This window comes from Lissotriton helveticus, chromosome 3_2 (assembly GCF_964261635.1).
Source record: "Lissotriton helveticus chromosome 3_2, aLisHel1.1, whole genome shotgun sequence".
Classification (NCBI taxonomy): domain Eukaryota; kingdom Metazoa; phylum Chordata; class Amphibia; order Caudata; family Salamandridae; genus Lissotriton; species Lissotriton helveticus.
In genome coordinates this window covers 370,544,759-370,570,267 of record NC_136062.1, presented here as the reverse complement: position 1 = coordinate 370,570,267, position 25,509 = coordinate 370,544,759, and positions in this window count along the sequence as shown.

The following is a 25,509-nucleotide window of genomic DNA, read 5'->3' as shown; positions in this document are numbered from 1 at the left end:
AAAACAGCCAAAAATCACCACAATCCAATGCCATCCAGGATGTTTACATTAAAGAGAGTGAGACCCCACAGGCACACTCAGTCCATGCATCACTACCCCTTGGCAAAAGGCCACACCAGCAGCCCCAAAAAAACGACAAAAAACACAAAAAACAGCACAATCCCAGCCCATCCATGGCCTCAATGGTGTTTAACTTCAAGAGGACACCCCACAGAAAGACTAGGCCCATGCAACACTCACCACCCCTGGTCAAAGGGCCCCACCAGCAGCCCCAAAAAATGACAAAAACGACAAAATTCAGCACAATCCCAGCCCATCCATGGCCTCAATGGTGTTTAAATTCAAAAAGACACCCCATAGAAAGACTAGGCCCATGCAACACTCACTACCCCTGGGCATAATGGATGAAAAGTAGGCAAAATAAGTGCAGGCCTCAGACACTGCCTCTCTTCAAAATGGCCCCTTACACCCCAAGCCAGTCCACATCAACAGTACACCCCAAAAAAACAGAAAAACAGCTACAAATCACCACAATCCAATGCCATCCAGGATGTTTACATTAAAGAGAGTGAGACCACACTACAGGCACACTCAGTCCATGCACCACTACCCCTAGGCAAAAGGCCACACCAGCAGCCCCAAAAAAACGACAAAAACAACAAAAAACAGCACAATCCCAGCCCATCCATGGCCTCAATGGTGTTTAAATTCAAGAGGACACCCCACAGAAAGACTAGGCCCATGCAACACTCACCACCCCTGGGCAAAGGGCCCCACCAGCAGCCCCAAAAAAACGACAAAAAACAATAAAATCAGCACAATCCCAGCCCATCCATGGCCTCAATGGTGTTTAAATTCAAGAAGACACCCCTCAGAAACACTAGGCCCATGCAACACTCACTACCCCTGGGCATAATGGATGAAAAGTAGGCAAAATAAGTGCAGGCCTCAGACACTGCCTCTCTTCAAAATGGCCCCTTGCACCCCAAGCACATGTTGCCTATACCAGCCATCACTCAAGATGGCCACCACCACCACCCACATGGCCAGTCCACATCAACAGTACACCCCCAAAAAACAGAAAAACAGCCAGAAATCACCACAATCCAATGCCATCCATGATGTTTACATTAAAGAGAGTGAGACCACACCACAGGCACACTCAGTCCATGCACCACCACCCCTGGGCAAAAGGCCACACCAGCAGCCCCCAAAAAACGACAAAAAACAATAAAATAAGCACAATCCCAGCCCATCCATGGCCTCAATGATGTTTAAATTCAAGAAGACACCCCACAGAAAGACTAGGCCCATGCAACACTCACCACCCCTGGGCAAAGGGCCCCACCAGCAGCCCCAAAAAAACGACAAAAACAACAAAAATCAGCACAATCCCCGCCCACATGGCCTCAATGGTGTTTAAATTCAACAAAACAGTTGTATCATGCACCCATAACCAAACCTGGTCCTACTGGATACTGTGGCTACCCACAATATAATTTATTTAATGTTCTGAAAAAGTTCAAAAATTGTAGTTGCAGCAACTGTAATGCCCCAAACAAACTTACTTGTGAAAGTTGATTTCTAATCCAAAAGTGATCCAAAGAAAGTCAAAAAGGCCTCAAATCCAAATATCCAGTAGCACCCACAAAAAGTAATCCTTCCAGCTCCAGATCCAAATGAAAGTGACCAGGAGATGCACAAAGCACTGGGAGGAGCCTGCTGGACAGGAACAGGAAGTTGGAGACTGTGGGGCACTTCCTTCCCTCCCCCCCCAAAAAATGGACTCCTTGCAAAAAAAAAGGCCATGCAAATGTCAACCTGAGGAATGATTCTGATAAAAATCATCATTTTCTGAAGGTTTATCCTGTTTGCTGGTGGATTTCTTGTGCAGAATTGCAAAATCTCTATTTCGCGAGTGCGAGATTGTTCCTTTCCGCCGCAACTACGTGTTCGCAATTGCGAACTCTCGCGAGGTGTGCTGTGCAAGGTGGCAAGCCGCGATTACATATTCGCGGGCGCCAAACTCCCGCGGGATCACGCAGCAAGATCCAAAATGGCGCGGCACTCGCAAAATATGATCGAGAAAAACAACTCGGCAAACGCTTATTGACGGAAAGTGAACATCGTGCAACACGCCGCACGCCGCAACCAAGCAAAAAATCCGCCGCGAGTGGATTCACGGATTTTCGACAATTCGCGGATTGGGAATTTGCCGAAAATCCAAAAAATCCGCGAGCGGAGCGGATTTTACGCCCATGCTTAGTCATGTGTCATGTATTGTCATGTGGTGTCATGCGCCATCATATGTCATGTGTCATGTGGTATCAGGTGTCATGTGGTGTCATGTGCCATGTGTCCGTTGGACCACGCATCGTCGTCCCGTAGATCGTCGCAGCCCCTACGAGATCGTCGCATCATGCCTTTGCGAGAACAGACTTCCTACGGAACCTACGCACCGGAATCCATACAAGTGGCCTTCCTCCCCATACAGACTGGATTCATCGCAACACGCCCGCTGCTGCAGCGGGGTTGTCGCATCTCCTCCCCGGGGTCACAGGAGCAACGCATCGCTTGTTTTCCACCGCACCAGCTTCTGCTTTTGGAACTTTGTTGCAACTAAAAGGTACTGTGAGTAAACGTGACGCAACTGTGAACTTTTCACGCATCAGTAGAGAATTCTATCGCAACGTGGAGAATTCTATCGCAACCTTAAGATCTCTTTTGAAACCATATTCTTGAACTGTGATGGTTGGCTTTTTGTTGTTTTGGTCTTGTGTAGTTTAGATTAAAATACCTTTATTTTTCTAAACTGTTGTGGAGTCAGTTTGTGATGTTTTCACTGTGTTACTGTGAGTGCTGGTACAAATACTTTACGCATTGCCTCTGGTTAGCCTAGACTGCTCGTGCCAAGCTACCTAGAGGGTGAGCAGGGGTTATCTGAGAGGGTTATCTCCTTGCCCTAACTAGAAGCAAGGGTCCCTATTTGGACAGTGGTACCTACCTCTGCCAACCAGAGACCCCCAGATCTAACAGGTGTCATGTGTCATGAGTCATATGGTGTCATGTAGTGTCAATTGGTGTCATGTGGCATCATGTGGTGTCATATGTTGTGTGGTGTGATGTGTTGTCATGTGGTGTCATGTGTCGTCATGTGTCATGTGGTGTCAAGTGGTGTCATATGCCATGTGTCATCATGTGTCATGTGTTATCATGTGTTGTCATGTGTCATCATGTGTCATGTGTCATCATGTGTCATGTGTCATGTGGTGGCATGTGGTGTCATGTCATGTGGTGTCACATGGTCATGTGTCATGTTGTGTCATGTGGTATGTGTCATGTGTCATGTGGTATCAAGTTGTGTCATGTGGTGTCATGTGTCATGTGGTGTCATGTGGTGTCATGTGTCATGTGGTGCCATGTGTCATCATGTTTCATGTGGTACCATGTGTCATCATGTGGCATCATGTGTCATGTGTTGTCAGTCATGTGGTGTTATGTGTCATCATGTATCAGGTGTCATCAAGTGGTGTCATGTGTCATGTATTGTCATGTGGTTTCATGTGGTGTCATGTGTCATGTGGTGTCATGTGCCATCATATGTCATGAGTCATGTGGTATCAGGTGTCATGTGGTGTCATGTGCCATGTGTCATCATATGTCATGTGTTATCATGTGTTGTCATGTGTCATCATGTGTCATCATGTGTCATGTGGTGTCATGTATCATTATGTATCATGTGGTGTCATGTGTCATGTGGTATCATGTGTTGTCATGTGGTGTCATGTCTTGTGGTGTCACATGGTTGGTCATGTGTCATGTGATGTCATATAGCATGTTGTGTTGTGTCATGTGTCATATGGTGTCTTGTGGTGTCATGTGGTATCATGTGTCATCATGTGTCATGCTGTATCATGTGGTGTCATGTGCCATGTGTCATCATGTGTAATGTGTTATCATGTGTTGTTATGTGTCATCATGTGTCATGTGGTGTCATGTGTCATCATGTGTCATGTGGTGTCATGTGTCATGTGGTATCATGTGGTGTCATGTACCAGCACCGACAACCCCTGACCACTGCCGAACACCTGCATTTCCAGATCCACACCGACCCGAAGACCACCCTCAGAGGCACCCTGATCTACCGACCCCCGGGACCACGCACACAATTCAGCGAGGACATCGCCGACTTCGTCAGCCCGCACGCCCTCCCCTCCGCCGACTACATCCTCCTGGGGGACCTCAACTTCCACCTGGAGAACAACAACGACCGCAACACCAGCTCCCTGCTCGACAACCTCGCTAATCTTGGACTCAAGCAGCTGGTGTCCACCCCCACCCACCTCGCCGGACACACACTCGACGCAGTCTTCTCTTCCAGCCCAGACATCGACTTCAGCCACGCCACAGAGCTTCAATGGACGGACCACAGCTGCGTCCACTTCACCTTCAAGAGAAGGACGACCCACCACCACCAGCAACAGACCGCCCGCAGAAGCTGGAACAAGATCACAGCAGACCAGCTCGCCACCTCCCTGAGCCAGCACCCTCCTGCCAGCTCAGCGAACCCCAGTCAGGCTGCCGACAACCTCACGAAGTGGATCAGCATCTGCGCGGACGAGCTCGCCCCGCTAAGGACCCCGCCCAGCAGACCCGGCAGCAAGAAAGCCCCGTGGTTCACCGACGAACTCAAGAGCTCCAAGAAGAACTGCCGAGCCCTCGAGAAAGTCTGGAGAAGGGAACCTACACCGGACAACAGGACCACCCTCAAGCTGGCCACCCGGAAGCACCACCAGCTGATCCGCGCCGCCAAGAAAACCGCATTTAAGGACCGGTTGGACAACAACGCACACAACTGCAAGGAACTCTTCAACATCGTGAAAGAGCTATCCAACCCCAGCGCAGGAAACAACGACATCACCCCATCGCAAGACCTCTGCAACTCCCTCGCTACATACTTCCACAACAAGATCGCAGACATACACAACAGCTTCAACAACCAACCAACGCACACCAGGACCGAACAACCACCCCCCACCACCACCCTCCACGCCTGGACCCCGATCAGCACCGAAGACACCATCCAAACGATGAACTCCATCCACTCCGGATCTCCGACAGACCCCTGCCCTCACTACGTCTTCAATAAGGCCGACGCTGTCATCGCACCCCACCTGCGAGACATCATCAACACATCCTTCGACACCGCCACCTTCCCTGAGTGCTGGAAGCACGCCGAACTCAGCGCTCTACTCAAGAAACCCACAGCGGACCCCACCGAACTCAAGAATTACCGCCCCATCTCGCTCCTCCCATTTCCAGCCAAAGTCATCGAGAAGACCGTCAACAAGCAGATGGCCGCCTTCCTCGAGACGAATGGATCCCTCGACCCCTCACAGACCGGCTTCCGAGCCAATCACAGCACGAGACCGCCCTCATCGCCGCCACCGATGACATCCGAACCCTGATGGACAACGGAGAAACAGCGGCCCTCATCCTCCTAGACCTCTCCGCGGCATTCGACACTGTCTGCCACCGCACCCTAGTACAACGCCTCAGCAACGTCGGAATCCAGGACAAGGCGCTGGAATGGATCATCTCCTTCCTCGACGGAAGAACACAGAGAGTCCGCCTCCCACCGTATAAGTCAGAGGCATCCGAAGTCATCTGCGGCGTCCCTCAAGGATCCTCTCTGAGCCCCACCCTCTTCAACGTCTACATGAGCCCACTCGCGGCCATCGCACGCCAACACAACCTCAGCATAATCTCCTACGCCGACGACACCCAGCTGATCCTCTCCCTGACCAACGACCCAGCCGCAGCCAGAGCCGACCTGCACGAAGGGATGAAAGAGGTAGCCGAGTGGATGACGACCAGCCGCCTGAAACTGAACTCCGACAAGACGGAGGTCCTCATCCTGGGCTCTTCACCCTCCGCCTGGGACGACTCCTGGTGACCTCCCGCCCTGGGCACCGCACCCAAACCGACAGACCATGCACGCAACCTGGGCTTCATCTTGGACTCCTCCCTCTCCATGACCAGGCAAGTCAACAACGTCTCCTCGGCGTGCTTCAACATCCTACGCATGCTACGGAAGATCTTCTGGTGGATCCCCACCGAGACCAGGAAGACCGTCACCCAGGCCCTCGTCACTAGCCGACTGGACTACGGCAACGCCCTCTACGCCGGTACCACCGCCAAACTCCAAAAAAGACTCCAGCGGATCCAGAACGCCTCTGCCAGACTCATCCTCGACATCCCACGAACCAGCCACATCTCCGGACACCTGAGAGACCTTCACTGGCTCCCCGTCAACAAAAGAATCACCTTCCGCCTCCTCACCCACGCACACAAAGCCCTACACGACCAAGGCCCGAGCTACCTCAACAGCCGAATCAACTTCTACGCTCCCAAACGCCACCTCCGATCAGCCAACCACGCCCTCGCCGCCGTCCCCCGCATCCGAAGAGCGACTACAGGAGGAAGGTCCTTCTCCTACCTGGCCGCCAAGACCTGGAACTCCCTCCCAACCGACCTGCGCCTGACCCAAGACCACCTCTCCTTCAGGAAGAAGCTGAAGACCTGGCTGTTCGAGCAGTAGCGGCACCCCCCCTCCCCCAGCGCCTTGAGACCCTACGGGTATGTAGTGCGCTCTATAAATGTCATTGATTGATTGATTGATGTAGTGTCATGTCATGTGGTGTCACATGGTCATGTGTCATGTGTCATGTGGTGTCATGTGTCAAGTGGTGTCACGTGATGTTATGTGTCATGTGTCATGTGGTATCATATGGTGTCAAGTGATGTCATGTGGTGTCATGTGTCATGTGGTGTCATGTGTCATCATGTTTCATATGGTGCCATGTGTCATCATGTGTCGTCATGTGTCATGTGTTGTCAGTCATGTGGTGTCATGTGTCATCATGTGTCATCATGTGGTGTCATGTGGTGTCATGTGTCATGTGTCATCATGTTTCATGTGGTGCCATGTGTCATCCCCCTGAACAACCCTCAATACAACCCAGGACGAAGCGGAACCACTGCTGCACGTTTCTGAGCAAATAGAAAGCCTAAGGAACACAGGAGAAGCAAGACGCTAAAAAGAGTCCGATACCTGGTCAGTGGTCAAGGCTGCCTCCGCTCCTCGGACTCCTCGGACGACGGACCCCGCGTGATGCGAACCGCCTGATGTGGAGCGGTCGGGGAGGACCCACAGCGGACCTTAAATAAAGGAAAGAGCCATCGGATGTCACCCTGGTTTGCGCGTGGCGGGGATCTCGGAGGAGTCATCGGCAGCAGCTCCGGTGCTGGTAGACACAGACTGACCATCGCGGAAGGGGAAGCTGAGAGACCTCGGTGACCTCAGGAAAGGTATGGTCATCCTCTCCCCCTGCGCAGCCCCACCAGCTCACAACGCGCCTAGGACACGCAAAGGGGAAAACACAGGATATTGGAAGCGAAGGGAACGAGAAACGGCGTGCCTGACCTTAAAATGGCGGCCGCGTAAGACGTCTGCTGAATCTGAATCGGAAATGAATCTGCTGATCAACAACCCAGGGGCATAGACGGTGAAAGAGGACTGGCGACTTGAGGAAAGGAAGTGAGACATCCCAGACCCCCCCAAACAGACAAGCAACAGTGACAAGGGACCAACCAATATGGATTGAAAAGCGAGAAGGGATGAAGAAAAGTGATAAGGGACTAAACAACTTCAAGAGGTGAAAGAGAGAAAGTCCTTTCCCCTCAGGAAATAATAAGGGCAGATTTGGCTGACATCCTGCACTGGCTATCTTATCACCAGACAATCCTTTTGCACAAATAGGGATAGTCAATCAATTAATTAATTAAGTACTGTTGATGGCACCTTAATTAAAAAAGAATCGATTAGAATAAGGTAACACAACTGCGAAGGATTAATTTAGAGACTCTGTAGACAAATGTTTTTCATTAATAGGGATAGGCTATGGATTACTAATTACTTTGGATGGCACCATAATTACAAAGGATTGATTAGAATAAGGTAACATAATTACAAAGGTCTAATTAGAGGATACACACTACAGAGAAACTATACCTACCACTACGAAACAGTAGCTCGGAAGTCACGCCAACCTCGATATCTTCCACAATTACAAAGGCATAATAAGAGCAAACCAAACTACAAAGAAACTAGATCTACCACCTTGAAACAGTAGTACCAGAGTTACCTAGACTCCTATATCCTCCACGATATACCAGCAGGGAACTACACAGTACAAAACACCAGCAGGGAACTACACAGTACAAAATAGTCAAAAGGCTTCTGAAGACCCACAACGTGAAGGTGAAGCGGAAATGGAGGGAAGATATCGAGGGTCGACTGAGTCTCATGCAAAGAGTATAGAATATCCTTCCACTCTATCCAAAAATGCTGCCAAAAAATTCAAACATAACACATTGAGAAAAAAACCGGACACTCTGTTCGCTGACCCATATTTCGATAGAGTTAAAGGTGTCCTGATGAATGACCTGATATTCTACACAGCCAAAACAGCTAAATGGCGCAATGCCCTTACAAAAATGCTGTTCACAAAAACTGTAAAAAAACATACCACATGGCACAAAAATAACGACCTCAATAACTAAAAGATGTAATACAGAAGTATGCATTACTATGTATAAAACGGGAATAGTACTGATACAAGCAACTAACAAAGAACTCGAGCAATTTGAGATAACTTTCCAAACCTTAAAGGAATCCATAGAAGGACCAAATCACCAACAAAACATGACCCCACCAGATATCACACCTGACAACAACGACTCTGTCACTAGAGATGCCAATCAAATGGACTGCCGGAACAATCAAATCTCTAACTCCGGAGATTCACCTGAAACTACGATGGCAATACCGGAGAATGAGATTGAAAGGATAACGATGTCTACTAACCTTGGAAACAAAGAGAAGAACCAGGCCCCAATGGAAGAGCCGTTGCCGCTATCACACGATGCCACTTCACTTGAAGAGGGTAGCTCAACTCCGAGTGAGACCCCCTGTGAAGATAACTACGAAAGGAACATAGTAGAGGCTACCTACCTTCCCCAACCTCCCTCGAATACGAGTCTGGAGTCCCATAGATCCTTATCCACAAACACACCCTCTACACCTAACAACATAGGAAACAATGGGGACACCCCTAATAGAGTCAGGAATCACAACCAAACTAAGGATACAACGGTAAGATCTGTGGTAATGAGAACAGACCTTTCACGGAGGAGAGCAAAATGCAGAACGCAAACAGCCAGGTCTATCTCACATAAGAATTCATCCCGAACACAGAAAGAAGTCAAGGAGCTCAAGAAACTAATAGGCAACCTGGCACAAGACTCGATGAAAGTCTCACAGACAATTGGGAAAATCTGGGAGACGACGATAAATACGCACACTAAGGTCTCACACATCCAGAATCTTGTACTCCGACCCAACAGACCAAACAGGACCAATCCCTTATCAAATGAAGAAGCCCTGGCCTTACTCCGATCTTATGAACAACCGGCTCGGGGAAAGGAGGAGAATATCGAAATTGTACCTATTGACTCTAATAGAACGTCCAGAAAGAATGACAGGAAAGCAATCCACCACAACTTACAACATATCCAGGTAACTGCAACCGAAGCCGAAAATGGAAACCTTGTTAACTCACAAAAAGCCCTGAACTGCCTACTACTTAACTGCCGTTCGGCAACTAAACATGCATCTGACATAGCCGCCCTCATCATTAACAAGGAAATCGACCTGGCCATCCTCATGGAAACATGGCTCAATGAATCATCATCTCCTACCATTGATCTCCTAGTACCACCACAATATAACATTGTCAGATTAGACAGACCAAGGAAAGTGGGAGGAGGTATAGCGTGCATTCACCGTTCAGAGATCGAGGTCAACCAATTCCAATCCGACCCCATAGAATCCTGTGAATACCTTGGTCTTAACATAAGATCACTAAATAATCAAAGCTACAACCTGCATGCGTTCTACCACCCACCAGGAGATAACACAAAGTTCACAGAGCAACTAATAGAGATCATAACTGCCAACTCTAACCCGGATGCCAACAACATATTCCTAGGTGACTTTAACCTCCACTGGGACGACGGCAATGACAAACTGGTTAACTCGATTAAAGACTTCCTCAATGAGCTAACCTTACTCAAGCATGCACCCAGCCCACTCACTCACAAGGAGCGATTTTAGACTGGATTATTTCAAGAAACAAAGAGACATCAATCCTCGCTATAGACCCGTGTGATTGGTCTGACACGGTAAATCATGAAGTACTGATGTTCAGGCTACAAGACAGGATGGGTTTATCTGGAAACGTACTGAAATGGTTTAACTCCTTCCTACAGAACAGAACTCAACTATTCCTGGTCAACCAAGCAATCTCCTCCCCGTGCCCTAACGCAATCGGGGTCCCGCAAGGTTCAACGTTATCCCCAGATCTATTCAACTTGTATGTAGAACCTCTCACGGAAATTCTTCGAAAATCACAGATTTCCTATCACATGCAGACGACATGCAAATATATATGAAGATCGCCTGCCGTGATTACATTGACCTAATGAATGAAACACTAAAGAGAGCGCTGCAATGGCTAACAGCTAATCATCTGAAACTTGCAAATAAAACAGAATTCCTGCTAATCTCACCGGCAAGGAGTCAACCAGAGGTAAAGGAATGGGCTAAATTAGTGACTGCGCTAAATTGTACTCCGACCCTAGTTGACTCAGCTAAATCACTAGGAATTACATTAGATGAGAACCTCGACATGAAAGACCACATCAACTCAATGGCCAAGAGCGCCCGTTTCCACTTGAACTATCTAAGAAAACTGAAACCCTTTATCTCAGAAGCGGATCTCAAACTGGCTATCCAATCGCTAGTTATCTCGAGGATCGAATATGGCTGCACCACGTTAGCTGGCCTACCGAAAACATCCACTGCACCACTAAAAGCCTGTCTCAACGCAGCGGCAATACTCATCACGGGAACGAGGAAATTCGATCACATATCTCCCCACCTGAAGGCACTAAACTGGCTACCTTACGAAGCTAGAATTAAAATGAAGATGGCCTGTATTACCCACAAAGCGGTTCACTACAACACGCCGAGATATCAAGCCAAGAAAATTAAGCTATCGGGAGGTAACAGACCAACTAGAAGCGCTAAAGAGTTGCTATTGCGGCCGGCCTTCTTCCGGAAGAAAAAGACCTATGACCGAGCATTCTCAGGAGCCGCCCCCAGAGTCTGGAATTCACTCCCTGCTAACATCAGGAAGATTCAAAACACTGTAACATTCAAACGAGAACTGAAGAGCCACATGATGAGTAAATACCCTACATAGAGATGCCTACAGACCATGGGTATGAACAACTACGCCAAAAGAGGATCGGACTCATCATGAATAATTTGAAGATCAATAAGACAAATGACTGATACCCGTTCAAGCCTCGGCTATACACTCTACTGCTACCTCATATATATGTGATCTCTACACTGTATCTCACACCCAAAACGATATAACCTCTACCTTACTTTGTTTATCTATATGATCCCTGCTACAAGCTAAACCTATTCAACTCCTATTGCTAAATACTCATGTAATCGTACTGATAATGCTATGTAACCCTACCTCACCGAGCTTGACTATATGACTATGACACAAGCTAAGCCTTATGCACCTCTTAATGCTAATTGCACAGGCGTTAGGAATACATTTATCTAATCACCCCTGATAACATATCGCCTTCTACCTCATATCTGTTTTGTTGTAATAATTGCTATTATAATGTCAATCTGTAATCTTTTTATGTTAAGCGCTCTGATACCAACGGGTCTTGTTCGCGCTATATAAAACACTATAAATAAATAAAAATAAATAAATAAAATGTTTATCATGTGCCATCATGTGTCATGTGTTGTCAGTCATGTGGTGTCATGTGTCATCATGTATAATGTGTCATCATGTGGTGTCATGTGTCATGCATTGTCATGTGTCGTCATGTGGTTTCATGTGGTGTCATGTGTCATATGCCATGTATTGTCATGTGGTGCCATGTGCCATCATGTCATGTGTCATGTGGTTTCATGTGGTGTCATGTGCCATGTGTCATTATGTGTCATGTGTTATCATGTGTTGTCAAGTGTCATCATATGTCATGTGGTATCATGTGTCAGTTGGTGTCATGTGTCATGTGGTGTCATGTGGTGTTATGTTTCATGTGGTGTCATGTGGTGTCAAGTGGTGTCATGTGGTGTCATGTGTCATTTGTCATGTGGTGTCATGTGATGTCATGTGTCATCATGTGTCATCATGTGTCATCATGTGTCATGTGTCAACAGTCATGTGGTGTCTTGTGATGTCATGTGTTGTCATGTGTCATCATGTGGTGTCATGTGGTGTCATGAGGTGTCATATCATGTGGTGTCATGTGGTGTCACGTGTCATGTGTCATGTGGTGTCATGTGGTGTCATGTGTCATGAGTCATGTGGTGTCATGTAGTGTCAATTGGTGTCATGTGTCACGTGGTATGATGTGTCATGTGGTGTCATGTGTTGTAATGTGTCGTCATGTGCCATGTGGTATCATGTGTTGTCATGTGTCATCATGTGTCATGTGTTGTCATGTGTCATCAAGTCTCATGTGTCATGTGTCATGTGGTATCATGTGGTGTCATGTCATGTGGTGTCATGTGGTCAGTTGTCATGTGGTGTCATGTGTCATGTGGTGTCATGTGTCGTCATGTGTCATCATGTGTCATCATGTGTCATCATGTGGTGTCATGTGGTATAATGTGGTGTCATGTGGTGTCATGTCATGTGGTGTCACATGGTCACGTGTCATGTGTCATGTGTCATCATGTGTCATGTGGTGACATGTGGTGTTATGTATCATGTGTCATGTGGTGTCAAGTGGTGTCATAGTGTCATATGTAATGTGATGTCATGTGTCATGTGTCATCATGTTTCATGTGGTGCCATGTGTCATCATGTGTCATCATGTGTCATCATGTGTCATGTGTTGTCAGTCATATCGTGTCATGTGGTGTCCTGTGTTGTCATGTGTCATCATGTGTCATCATGTGGTGTCATGTGGTATAATGTGGTGTCATGTTTCATGTGGTGTCATGTGGTGTCATATCATGTGGTGTCATATGGTGTCACGCATCATGTGGTATCATGTGCCATGTGGTGTCATGTGTCATGAGTCATGTGGTGTCATGTAGTGTCAATTGGTATCATGTGGCATCATGTGGTGTCATATGTTGTGTGGTGTCATATGTCGTCATGTGTCATGTGGTGTCATGTGGTGTCATATGCAATGTGTCATCATGTGTCATGTGTTATTATGTGTTGTCATGTGTCATCAAGTGTCATCATGTATCATGTGTCATCATGTGTCATGTGGTGTCATGTGTCATGTGGTGTCATGTCATGTGGTGTCACATGGTCATGTGTCATGTTGTGTCATGTGGTATGTGTCATGTGTCATGTGTTGTCTTGTGGTGTCAAGTTGTGTCATGTGTCATGTGTCATGTGGTGTCATGTGGTGTCATGAGTCATGTGGTGTCATGTGTCATCATGTTTCATGTGGTGCTGTAGGAGAGTAGGGTCTGCTACCCTATGGTCACCCCAAATTTTTGCTTTTTGCTTCACTGCTTTTAGACTACTGAGGCTGTGGGCCTGCTAATCAGACCCCCAGCCTGCTGTTCTCTCTCTAAATTACTGATACATGTGCTATAGGTACATACCACAATTGGAAATGGACTCCTTGTCAGCCCCCGTACTATGCACTATAGGTGCCCAGGGCATAGGTGCCACCAAGGCCTACCAGTGGCTGCAGCATATCTTTTGCCACCCCTGGCTGGTTCTTAAATTGACACAACTGGCTGATCACTCAGCTGGGGCAAGGTGGTGTAATCACCCCTTGCTTAGATATAGTATACCTATATCTGAACCTATATCTGGACACATATAAACCTGTGAGCCACTCATATGGCAGGCCTTAGCAATCCTGGAGGCAGAGTGCGTGGTTTAATGTGAGATGGAGCTCTAGCATGAGCTGAGCCTGTCTGCAGACGTCGGGAACAAATCCCTAAGCTGTTTCAGGATAATGCCATACCATATACTCTTAAGTGCATTATAATCCTCGCGGTTATATAGCAACTCTGGTTTGGCTTTATCAAAACATGTCGTGTAAGGTGTCATACGATTTGGAATACTATCCCCTCGCCAGTTCTGGTGACGGGGATAGCATTCCACCCCTCTAGAGGGGTAAGACATGTTACTTTACTTAAATGCGGTTAATTTCTAAAAGGGCCTCAGATCCACAAAATGGATGCTTCTGCCACAGACACGAGTCTTACCCCCTGAAGCTGACCGAAACTCAGCCCAAGGGGCCTGGACAAAGGGTTTCCTGTCGCAGGGCGGTGTTACAACCCCCCAGACAGGAGATAGTGGATTGTAGCAAGGAGGTTTGAAAGAAACCAGACAGTGCCTGGGGAGCACAAGGCTGCCCCTTGCATAATCCGGCCAAACCGGTTCTGGGGCACTCCAGCCCCCGTCCCAGCACGGCCAGGATCAAAGGAAGGGGGTGTATCCACCCACTTCCTGGGTCCCACCCATAGGAGGGGACCTAGCAGGTAATCCAGCCCCTCAGATTCGAAGAAGAGTGGGATCAGTGCCAATGCACTTCATATTATCCTGATGAAACATAAGAAACAAAACTCTGGACCCTTCAACATCCTACTCAACGTAGAAGACTGAAGAATCTCCCTTGTGGTCAAGGAGTGACCACCCTGTGCAAACAGGCACCATCCAGCCCTCGACATCTACTTTGTTGCAGTTCCCACCAGAACTCGAGCGACAGAGATCAACGAGATTAAGCTTGCCTGCCTTGTAACAGCCAGATCCACAGTCCCTGCAGAGCTGAGACCCGTGGAGGCGACCAGAAGCGTGGTGCACGCCATCTTGGAAAGACCACGAGACGCTGACTGTGCAGCCCACGAGTGACCCTTGAAGCTGTACAACGGGGTTTGAGAAGCACCAACCCTGAGACACTCTTGCACCGAAGTTCAGCCCCCTACACTCGACGAGTGCTGCGTGGGGGCCCTTCTGCTTCTTTTGGCTCACCGCGTTGGCCAGTCCCTTGCCAGCTGGCTTGTGGCCCCTGTGCCAAGGAAACTTGAAATACGACTTGTGATTCTGGTTGCTCCAGATTTGCACCAGCTCCCCTGAAAAGGAGCCCCCACTCTGACCCTCCTGGTCCGAGTGAGAAGCAATCTTCTAGTTCCGCATGGATTGCTTTTGCCAAGTGTTGTTTGCTCCAATCTTGAAGCCGATAGCGCCGACGGCAAGAGCCTGTGTGGGACAGATTGTGACCTGCTCCTGGACTTCGTAGATGCCCCAGAGCCCACGTGACAGCAGAGAGAAGCTCCTCGACAACCACCTGATTGCGCCCGACATTGCCTGGTTCCGTCTTGGTTCCACCCTGGCCACTGCTGAGTGACCCAGACTCTGTCCCCTCTGCTTTCAGGTACTTTTCGACTCAAGTCCACCCTTGGACTCCACCGGACACTTCTTCACCTCGCCTGCAGCCCTTTCAGCTCCAAGCACCAAGAACCTGCGTGACGAAACCCGACTCAACTTCGACCCTGTGCACCCACTTCCTGTGGGTGAGGTAACATTGCAACGCCGGTGTTCCCACACTGGTACACACCTCTACGGTCTGTGTCTTAAGTTTTGTTCCTCTAGGTTCAGCGGAAGTGTCCTTAAACTCTAACTTTGTAACTTTTATGCACCATTGGTTAACATTGATGCATGCGTGCACTTTCTGCACTGCACCCGAATCCCGCGGGCTTTTCCCGACTTCAGCATTGCTTGTCCCGACTGCTCCCAGCGATTCCCTGGGCCCTAGGCCTAACCACTAATCGATTGGTATCTCTTATACCTTTTTTTAGTATATGGTTTGAGTGGCCCCTTGGCCTCATCCAAAATTGTGCAACTTTGTATGTTATACTGTGCTTTTGATTTTACGCTTGTGCCCCTTTATTCATAAAGAATACTGGGGATTGTTTTTAGTAATAAATACATATATTTTTTATAAGATATACTTGTGTGGTGTCCTTTCATTTGATATTACAGGATTGTATGTGGTAAAACAGCTCGCTTAACACGACCTCTTAAGTTAAGCCTTTAAGGCTGCTTAGTCCATGCTACCCCTAGGATAGCTTGTCTAATAAGGTTGACTTACAACCAGACACCATAAGGGTTGTTTGGACTGATACAAAGTGGTTCCAGAATTGGAAACATTATATATCAGGCCAACTTCTCACATTGGTGAGCAGCGGTGCGGATTTGAGCTTGCTGTTTGTTTTACCATTGCAATCTTTTTATCAAATTGAAAGATCACATCAAGTACCTCTAGGTACATATAAATCAAAAGCTTAGCATATTTAAGTTCTACTGAACTTAGTAGTTGTAGATTAAAGGGATTAGCACACCCTGACTACACCTCACTAGCAAGGTACAGTAGGGAAACACTTAGTGTAGGTAGGTGCATCACTTACACCACACTAGAGTCATGTCTGACACAGGAAAAGCCTCAGGGTCTGTTCCTGTGACAGTTGACCTTACCCAGGCAACTTCCAGCTATGAAAAACTAACCCACAAAGACTTGGTTGCCTTGTGCATCTCAAGAGGGTTAAAAAGGGGCAGAAGTCCCACCAGTCCTTCCCTGATAGCCATTCTAGAACAGGATGACTTGGAAAAGGCAAATGCAGTTCCCTTAGAATCAGGAGATGGAGTGGACCCCACAGCCACTGAGACCACCCCAGAGGAGGAAGAAGAGGAGGTAGAAGAGGAGGAGGACTCAGAGGTAGAGGACCCTGAAGATCAGGATCAAGGGGTTAACCAGGTTGTAGTTGCCAGGCTTAACCAGGCCAACTTAAACCTACTGGGAAATGGAGAGGGCCAGCACCTCCCCAGATCCCACCAGAGCATTCTCCCAGGTAACAGAAGAGTGAGATCTCCATCAGGGGACTCTCATATTTCTAGTACCTCAAGAGAATCTCAGAGAGGCATGACTGCCTCACAAAAGATAGAGCATAAGGCCAGGATGAGAGCTGTCAAACTCCAAATAGAGAGGGAGGTGGTAGCACTGGCTCAAGCTAGACTTGCCTTGGCAAGAGAGCAGAAATTGTGTGGCTTAGATGTCACTGGTGGCAGCAATATTCCTAGAGAAAAAGACAGGAGCTATGATAATAGAAACCTGACAAAAATGGTGGCCCCCTACAAGGAAGGGGATGACATCCACAAATGGATGACTGCTCTTGAGAGAGCCTGCATGGTACAGCAGGTTCCTCAGGATCAGTGGGCTGCAATTTTATGGTACTCCTTTTCAGAGAAAGGGAGGGACAGGCTCCTCACAGTTAGACCTGAGGATGCCAAAAACTACTCTGTCTTGAAGAGTGCTGCTATTGAAGGGTTTGGCCTAACCACTGAGCAATACAGGTTGTTGTTCAGAGACACCCAAAAAGCACAGACTCAAGACTGGACTGATTTTGTAGATTGTGCCACTAAGGCTCTGGAGGGTTGGTTGCAGGGAATTAAAGTTTCAGACTATACAGGATTGTACAGTCTTATCATGAGAGAACAGATCCTTAATAACTGTACAAACCAGCTGTTGCATCAATACCTTATTGATTCTGATCTGACCTCTCCCCAAGAATTGGGAAAGAAGGCAGACAAATGGGTCAGAACAAGGATTAAGCAGAAACCCCAGAACCAAGGTGGTGACCAGAAGAAAACAGACCAGAAGGGTGGAAATCAGAAAGATAAAGAAAAGGAGCAGAAGTCTTCAGGCCCCCAAAATAGTAATAAGGAGGGTGGTTCCCAAAATGGAAACAAAAAGAAGAATGGCCCAAAGAAGCCTTGGTGTAATAACTGCAAATCAGTTTCACACTGGGGCAGTGAATGCACCAAGACAAATCCAGTCCCCACCACTGCAGCTCCTAAAGCACCTGCACCCCCTAGTACAGTAAGCAGTGGTGGAACACAGCCAAAGGGTGTAGTAGGGTTAACCCTGGGTACTGAAGTAGGATCTGGCCTAGTCAGAATCCCTACTCAGGCAGTTCTCCTATATGATGTGGACTTAGCTTTGTCCACTACAGTGAGTCCCAGTAACCTGGGCAAATATAGGCAGACGCCTTTAATCAATGAGAAACTGGCTCAGGCCTACAGGGACACATGTGCCAGTGTCACAATGGTGACACCTGACTTTGTGGACCCTGGACAGATTGTACTAGGTGAAAGTTACCTAGTGACCAATGCAAGCAACTCCACTACTTCCCATAGTGTGGCAGTTGTGAACTTCTCCTGGGGAGGGGTAAATGGCTTAAAGAAAGTTGTTGTGAGTGCAGACCTCCCAGTAGACTGTCTGTTAGGCAATGATCTTGAAAGCTCAGTTTGGTCAGAAGTGGAGTACAGGACTCATGCAGAAATGCTAGGGATTTCAGCTCATGTCCTTGCAGTGACAAGTTCTCAGGCTAAGAAGTGCCTTCCTGAACCAGTGGTGGATCTGGAAACAATAGACCAACCACAACCCAAGAGAAGGAGCAAGAGAGGAAAGGCTGAGCCTTCCACCTTGCCCCAGGTTGAGGATCAGGTTTCACAGAAAACTGATTCTGCAGTCCAAGAGGAGACTGTCTCTGAGGAGCTTGAACCTGACCAGGTTGAGTTTCTGGGGACAGGGGGACCCTCAAGGGCAGACCTGAGGCAGGCTCAATTAGATTGCCCTTCACTTGAACCCCTCAGACAGCAAGCTGCTGCCGAGGCTGCTGGGGATGCCCAAGGTACCCATACTGTGTATTGGGATGATGGACTCCTTTACTCAGAGGCTAGAGACCCCAAGCCTGGTACAGCCAGGAGATTGGTCATACCTCAGAAGTTTAGGGGCTTCCTTCTTACCTTGGCCCATGATATTCCCCTTGCAGGACACTTAGGCCAGAACAAAACGTGGGACAGGCTTGTTTCACACTTTCACTGGCCTTACATGTCAGAAATTGTCAAGGAGTTTTGTCACTCCTGTGTCACTTGCCAAGCCAGTGGTAAGTCAGGTGGCACAACAAAGGCCCCCCTAATACCACTACCTGTGGTGGGGGTACCCTTTGAACGTGTTGGAATAGACATTGTGGGTCCCATGGATCCTCAAACAGCATCTGGGAACAGATTTATACTGGTGGTAGTGGATCATGCAACCAGGTACCCAGAAGCAATTCCCCTGAGGACCACCACAGCACCTGGGTTGGCAAAAGCCCTCATTGCAGTTTTCTCAAGAGTGGGCTTCCCAAAGGAGGTATTATCAGACAGAGGTACTAACTTCATGTCTAGTTATCTAAAAGCAATGTGGAAGGAATGTGGAGTAAACTACAAGTTTACCACACTCTATCACCCACAGTGCAATGGGCTTGTGGAGAGATTCAACAAGACCCTCAAGGAAAGGATAAAAGGTTTACCAGAGAAGCTTAGGCGAAAATGGGACATCCTTTTACCCTGCTTGCTCTTTGCTTACAGAGAGGTCCCACAGAAGGGGGTTGGCTACAGCCCTTTTGAACTTTTGTTTGGCCACACTGTGAGGGGTCCACTATGTTTGGTAAAGGAAGGATGGGAGTTACCTCTCAAAAAGCCTAAGCTAGATGTAGTGGACTATGTACTTGGTCTCCGCTCCAGGATGGCTGAGTATATGGAAAGAGCATCCAAAAACCTGGAGGCCAGCCAAGAATTACAGAAAGCTTGGCATGACCAAAAGGCTGTTCTGGTTGAGTTCCAGCCGGGGCAGAAGGTGTGGGTGTTGGAGCCAGTGGCCCCAGCAGCACTCCAGGACAAATGGACTGGACCCTACCCTATCATTGAAAAGAAGGGAGAAGTCACCTACCTGGTTGACTTTGGAACCCCTAGGAGCCCCCACAGGGTGCTCCACGTGAATCGTTTGAAAGCATTTGTGGATAGGGAGGACATGAGCTTGCTAATGGCCACAGATGGGGAGTAGGAGGAAGAGAGTGACCCTCTCCCAGACCTGCTTTCTCAGAACCCTGATGATGGTTCAGTTGATGGAGTAGCCTTGGCAGGCAGCCTCAATGACCAGCAGCAGATGGACTGCAGACAAGTTTTGCAAGCCCACAGACACTTGTTTTCACTCACACCCAGCCAGACAAACTGGTGCACCCATGAGGTGGACACTCGTGATAGTCTGCCTGTCAAGAATAAGATCTGCAGGCAACCTGACCATGTCAGGGATTGTATCAAGGCTGAGGTGCAAAAGATGTTGGAGCTTGGAGTGATTGAGCCATCAGAGAGCCCATGGGCCAGCCCAGTAGTCCTCGTGCCAAAACCTTATACCCAAGATGGAAAGAGAGAAATTAGGTTTTGTGTGGACTACAGAGGTCTCAATGCTGTCACTAGGACAGATGCACATCCCATTCCAAGAGCAGATGAGTTCATTGACAGATTGGCTTCTGCCAAGTTTCTGAGCACATTTGATTTGACAGCTGGCTACTGGCAAATCAGATTAGCTGAGGAGTCAAAAGCCAAGACAGCATTCTCTACCCCCAGTGGTCATTATCAGTTTGTGGTGATGCCCTTTGGTTTGAAGAATGCACCTGCCACCTTCCAAAGGTTGGTGAATCAAGTCCTTGCTGGGTTGGATGACTTTTGTGCAGCATATCTAGATGATATTGCTGTCTTTAGCTCCACCTGGGAGGATCACCTGATCCACCTGAAGAAGGTTCTGGAGGCCCTGCAAAAGGCAGGCCTGACTATCAAGGCTACAAAGTGCCAGATAGGGCAGAGTAAGGTTGTGTACCTGGGCCACCTAGTAGGTGGAGGTCAGGTTCAACCACTGGAGAGCAAAATCCAGACCATACAGGACTGGGCTCCTCTAGTTACCCAGACACAAGTCAGAGCATTCTTGGGCCTGACTGGGTATTACAGAAAGTTTGTGAAAAACTATGGGTCCATTGTGACACCATTAAATGACTTGAGATCCAAGAAGATGCCAAAAAAGGTTCAGTGGACAGTTAGCTGTCAGAAGGCATTTGATGACCTGAAGAAGGCCATGTGCTCTGCACCTATCCTGAAGAGTCCTGACTACTCCAAACAGTTCATTGTACAGACAGATGCTTCTGAGTTGGGGTGGGAGCTGTGCTCTCACAACTTAATCAAGATGGTCAAGACCAGCCAATTGCTTTCATTAGCAGAAGGCTGACCCCCAGGGAGAAACGTTGGTCAGCCATTGAGAGGGAGGCCTTTGCTGTGGTTTGGGCCCTGAAGAAGTTGAGGTCCAACTTGTTTGGAACTCACTTCCTAGTTCAGACAGACCATAAGCCCCTCTTGTGGCTCAATCAGATGAAGGGTGAAAATCCCAAACTGCTAGGGTGGTCCATTTCCCTACAGGGGATGGACTTTACAGTGGAGCACCGCCCAGGGACTGAGCATGGTAATGCAGATGGTCTCTCCAGGTACTTCCACTTAGAACATGAAGACTTATCTGGTCAAGGTTAGTTTAATGTCCCTGCGTTTGGGGGGGGGAGTTGTGTAGGAGAGTAGGGTCTGCTATCCTATGGTCACCCCAAATTTTTGCTTTTTGCTTCACTGGTTTTAGACTACTGAGGCTGTGGGCCTGCTAATCAGACCCCCAGCCTGCTGTTCTCTCTCTAAATTACTGATACATGTGCTATAGGTACATACCACAATTGGAAATGGACTCCTTGTCAGCCCCCATACTATGCACTATAGGTGCCCAGGGCATAGGTGCCACCAAGGCCTACCAGGGGCTGCAGCATATCTTTTGCCACCCCTGGCTGGTTCTTAAATTGACACAACTGGCTGATCACTCAGCTGGGGCAAGGTGGTGTAATCACCCCTTGCTTAGATATAGTATAACTATATCTGAACCTATATCTGGACACATATAAACCTGTGAGCCACTCCTATGGCAGGCCTTAGCAATCCTGGAGGCAGAGTGCGTGGTTTAATGTGAGATGGAGCTCTAGCATGAGCTGAGCCTGTCTGCAGCCGTCGGGAACAAATCCCTAAGCTGTTTCAGGATAATGCCATACCATATACTCTTAAGTGCATTATAATCCTCGCGGTTATATAGCAATTCTGGTTTGGCTTTATCAAAACATGTCGTGTAAGGTGTCATACGATTTGGAATACTATCCCCTCGCCAGTTCTGGTGACGGGGATAGCATTCCACCCCTCTAGAGGGGTAAGACATGTTACTTTACTTAAATGCGGTTAATTTCTAAAAGGGCCTCAGATCCACAAAATGGATGCTTCTGCCACAGACACGAGTCTGACCCCCTGAAGCTGACCGAAACTCAGCCCAAGGGGCCTGGACAAAGGGTTTCCTGTCGCAGGGCGGTGTTACAACCCCCCAGACAGGAGATAGTAGATTGTAGCAGGGAGGTTTGAAAGAAACCAGACAGTGCCTGGGGAGCACAAGGCTGCCCCTTGCATAATCCGGCCAAACCGGTTCTGGGGCACTCCAGCCCCCGTCCCAGCACGGCCAGGATCAAAGGAAGGGGGTGTATCCACCCACTTCCTGGGTCCCACCCATAGGAGGGGACCTAGCAGGTAATCCAGCCCCCCAGATTCGAATAAGAGTGGGAGCAGTGCCAATGCACTTCAGATTATCCTGATGAAACATAAGAAATGAAACTCTGGACCCTTCGACATCCTACTCAACGTAGAAGACTGAAGAATCTCCTTTGTGGTCAAGGAGTGACCACCCTGTGCAAACAGGCACCATCCAGCCCTCGATGTCTATTTTGTTGCAGTTCCCGCCGGAACTCGAGTGACAGAGATCGACGAGATCAAGCTTGCCTGCCTTCTAACAGCGCGATCCACAGTCCCTGCAGAGCTGAGACACGAGGAGGCGACCGGAAGCGTGGGGCATGCCATCTTGGAAAGACCACAAGACGCTGACCGTGCAGCCCACAAGTGACCCTCGAAGCTGTACAACGGGGTTTGAGAAGCCCCAACCCTGAGCCACTCTTGCACCGAAGTTCAGCCCCCTACACTCGACGAGTGCTGCGTGGGGGCCCTTCTGCTTCTTTTGGCTCACCGCGTTGGCCAGTCCCTTGCCAGCTGGCTTGTGGCCCCTGTGCCAATGAAACTTGAAATACGACTTGTGATTCTGGTTGCTCCAGATTTGCACCAGCTCCCCTGATAAGGAGCCCCCACTCTGACCCTCTTGGTCCGAGTGAGAAGCAATCTTCTAGTTCCGCGTGGATTGCCTTTGCCAAGTGTTGTTTGCTCCAATCTTGAAGCCGATAGCGCCGACGGCGAGAGCCTGCGTGGGACAGATTGTGACCTGCTCCTGGACTTTGTAGATGCCCCAGAGCCCACGTGACAGCGGAGAGAAGCTCCTTGACAACCACCTGATTGCGCCCGACATTGCCTGGTTCCGTCCTGGTTCCACCCTGGTCACTGCTGAGTGACACAGAGTCTGTCCCCTCTGCTTTCAGGTACTTTTCGACTCGAGTCCACCCTTGGACTCCACCGGACACTTCTCCTTCACCTCGCCTGCAGCCCTTTCAGCTCCAAGCACCAAGAACCTGCATGACGAAACCCGACTCAACTTCGACCCTGTGCACCCAATTCCTGTGGGTGAGGTAACATTGCAACGCCGGTGTTCCCACACTGGTACACACCTCTAGGGTCTGTGTCTTAAGTTTTGTTCCTCTAGGTTCAGCGGAAGTGTCCTTAAACTCTAACTTTGTAACTTTTACGCACCATTGGTTACATTGATGCATGTGTGCACTTTCTGCACTGCACCCAAACCCCACGGGCTTTTCCCGACTTCAGCATTGCTTGTCCCGACTGCTCCCTGCGATTCCCTAGGCCCTAGGCCTAACCACTGATCGATTGGTATCTCTTATACCATTTTTTTAGTATATGGTTTGAGTGGCCCCTTGGCCTCATCCAAAATTGTGCAACTTTGTATGTTATACTGTGCTTTTGATTTAAGGCTTGTGCCCCTTTATTCATAAAGAATACTGGGGATTGTTTTTAGTAATAAATACATATATTTTTATAATATATACTTGTGTGGTGTCCTTTCATTTGATATTACAGGATTGTATGTGGTAAAACAGCTTACTTAACACGACCTCTTAAGTTAAGCCTTTAAGGCTGCTTAGTCCATGCTACCCCTAGGATAGCTTGTCTAATAAGGTTGACTTACAACCAAACACCATAAGGGTTGTTTGGACTGATACAAAGTGTTTCCAGAATTGGAAACATTATATATCAGGCCAACTTCTCACAGGTGCCATGTGTCATCATATGCCATCATGTGTCATGTGTTGCTAGTCATGTGGTGTCATGTGTCATCATGTATCATGTGTCATCATGTGGTGTCATGTGTCATGTATTGTCATGTGGTTTGATGTGGTGTCATGTGTCATGTGGTGTCATGTGTCATCATATGTCATGTGTCATGTGGTATCAGGTGTCATGTGGTGTCATGTGCCATGTGTCCTCGTGTGTCATGTATTATCATGTGTTGTCATGTGTCATCATGTGTCATGTGATGTCATGTATCATCATGTGTCATGTGGTGTCATGTGTCATGTGGTGTCCTGTGGTGTCATATCATGTGGTGTCATGTGGTATTACGTGTCATGTGTCATGTGGTGTCATGTGTCATGTGGTGTCTTGTGTCATGTGGTGTCATGTGGTGTCATGTAGTGTCATGTGTCGTCATGTGTCATGCTGTGTCATGTGGTGTCATGTGCCATGTGTCATGTGTCATGTGTTATCATGTGTCATCATATGTCATGTGGTATGATTTATCATCATGTGTCATGTGGTGTCATGTGGTATCATGTTGTGTCGTGTGGTGTCATGTCATGTGGTGTCACATGTTAATGTGTCATGTGTCATGTGGTGTCATGTGGTGTCATGTGGTGTAGTGTGTCATGTGGTGTCATGAGGTGTCATATGGTGTCATGTGTCATCGTGTGTCATCATGTGTTGTCATGTGTTGTCATATGTCATGTGGTGTCATGTGGTGTCATGTGTCAACATGTGTCATGTGGTGTCATGTGGTGTCATGTGCCATCATGCATCATGTGGTTTCATATGGTGTCATGTGTTATATGGTGTCATGTGGTGTCATGTGGTGTCATGTGCCATGTGTTATCATGTGTCATGTGTCGTCATGTGACATCATGTGTCATGTGGTGTCATGTGTCATGTGGTGTCATGTGGTATCATATCATGTGGTGTCATGTGGTGTTACGTGTCATGTGTCATGTGGTGTCATGTGTCATATGGTGTCATGTGGTGTCTTGTGTCATGTGGTGTCATATGTTGTCATGTGGTGTTATGTGTTGTCATGTGTCATGCTGTGTCATGTGATGTCATGTGCCATGTGTCATCATGTCATGTGTTATCATGT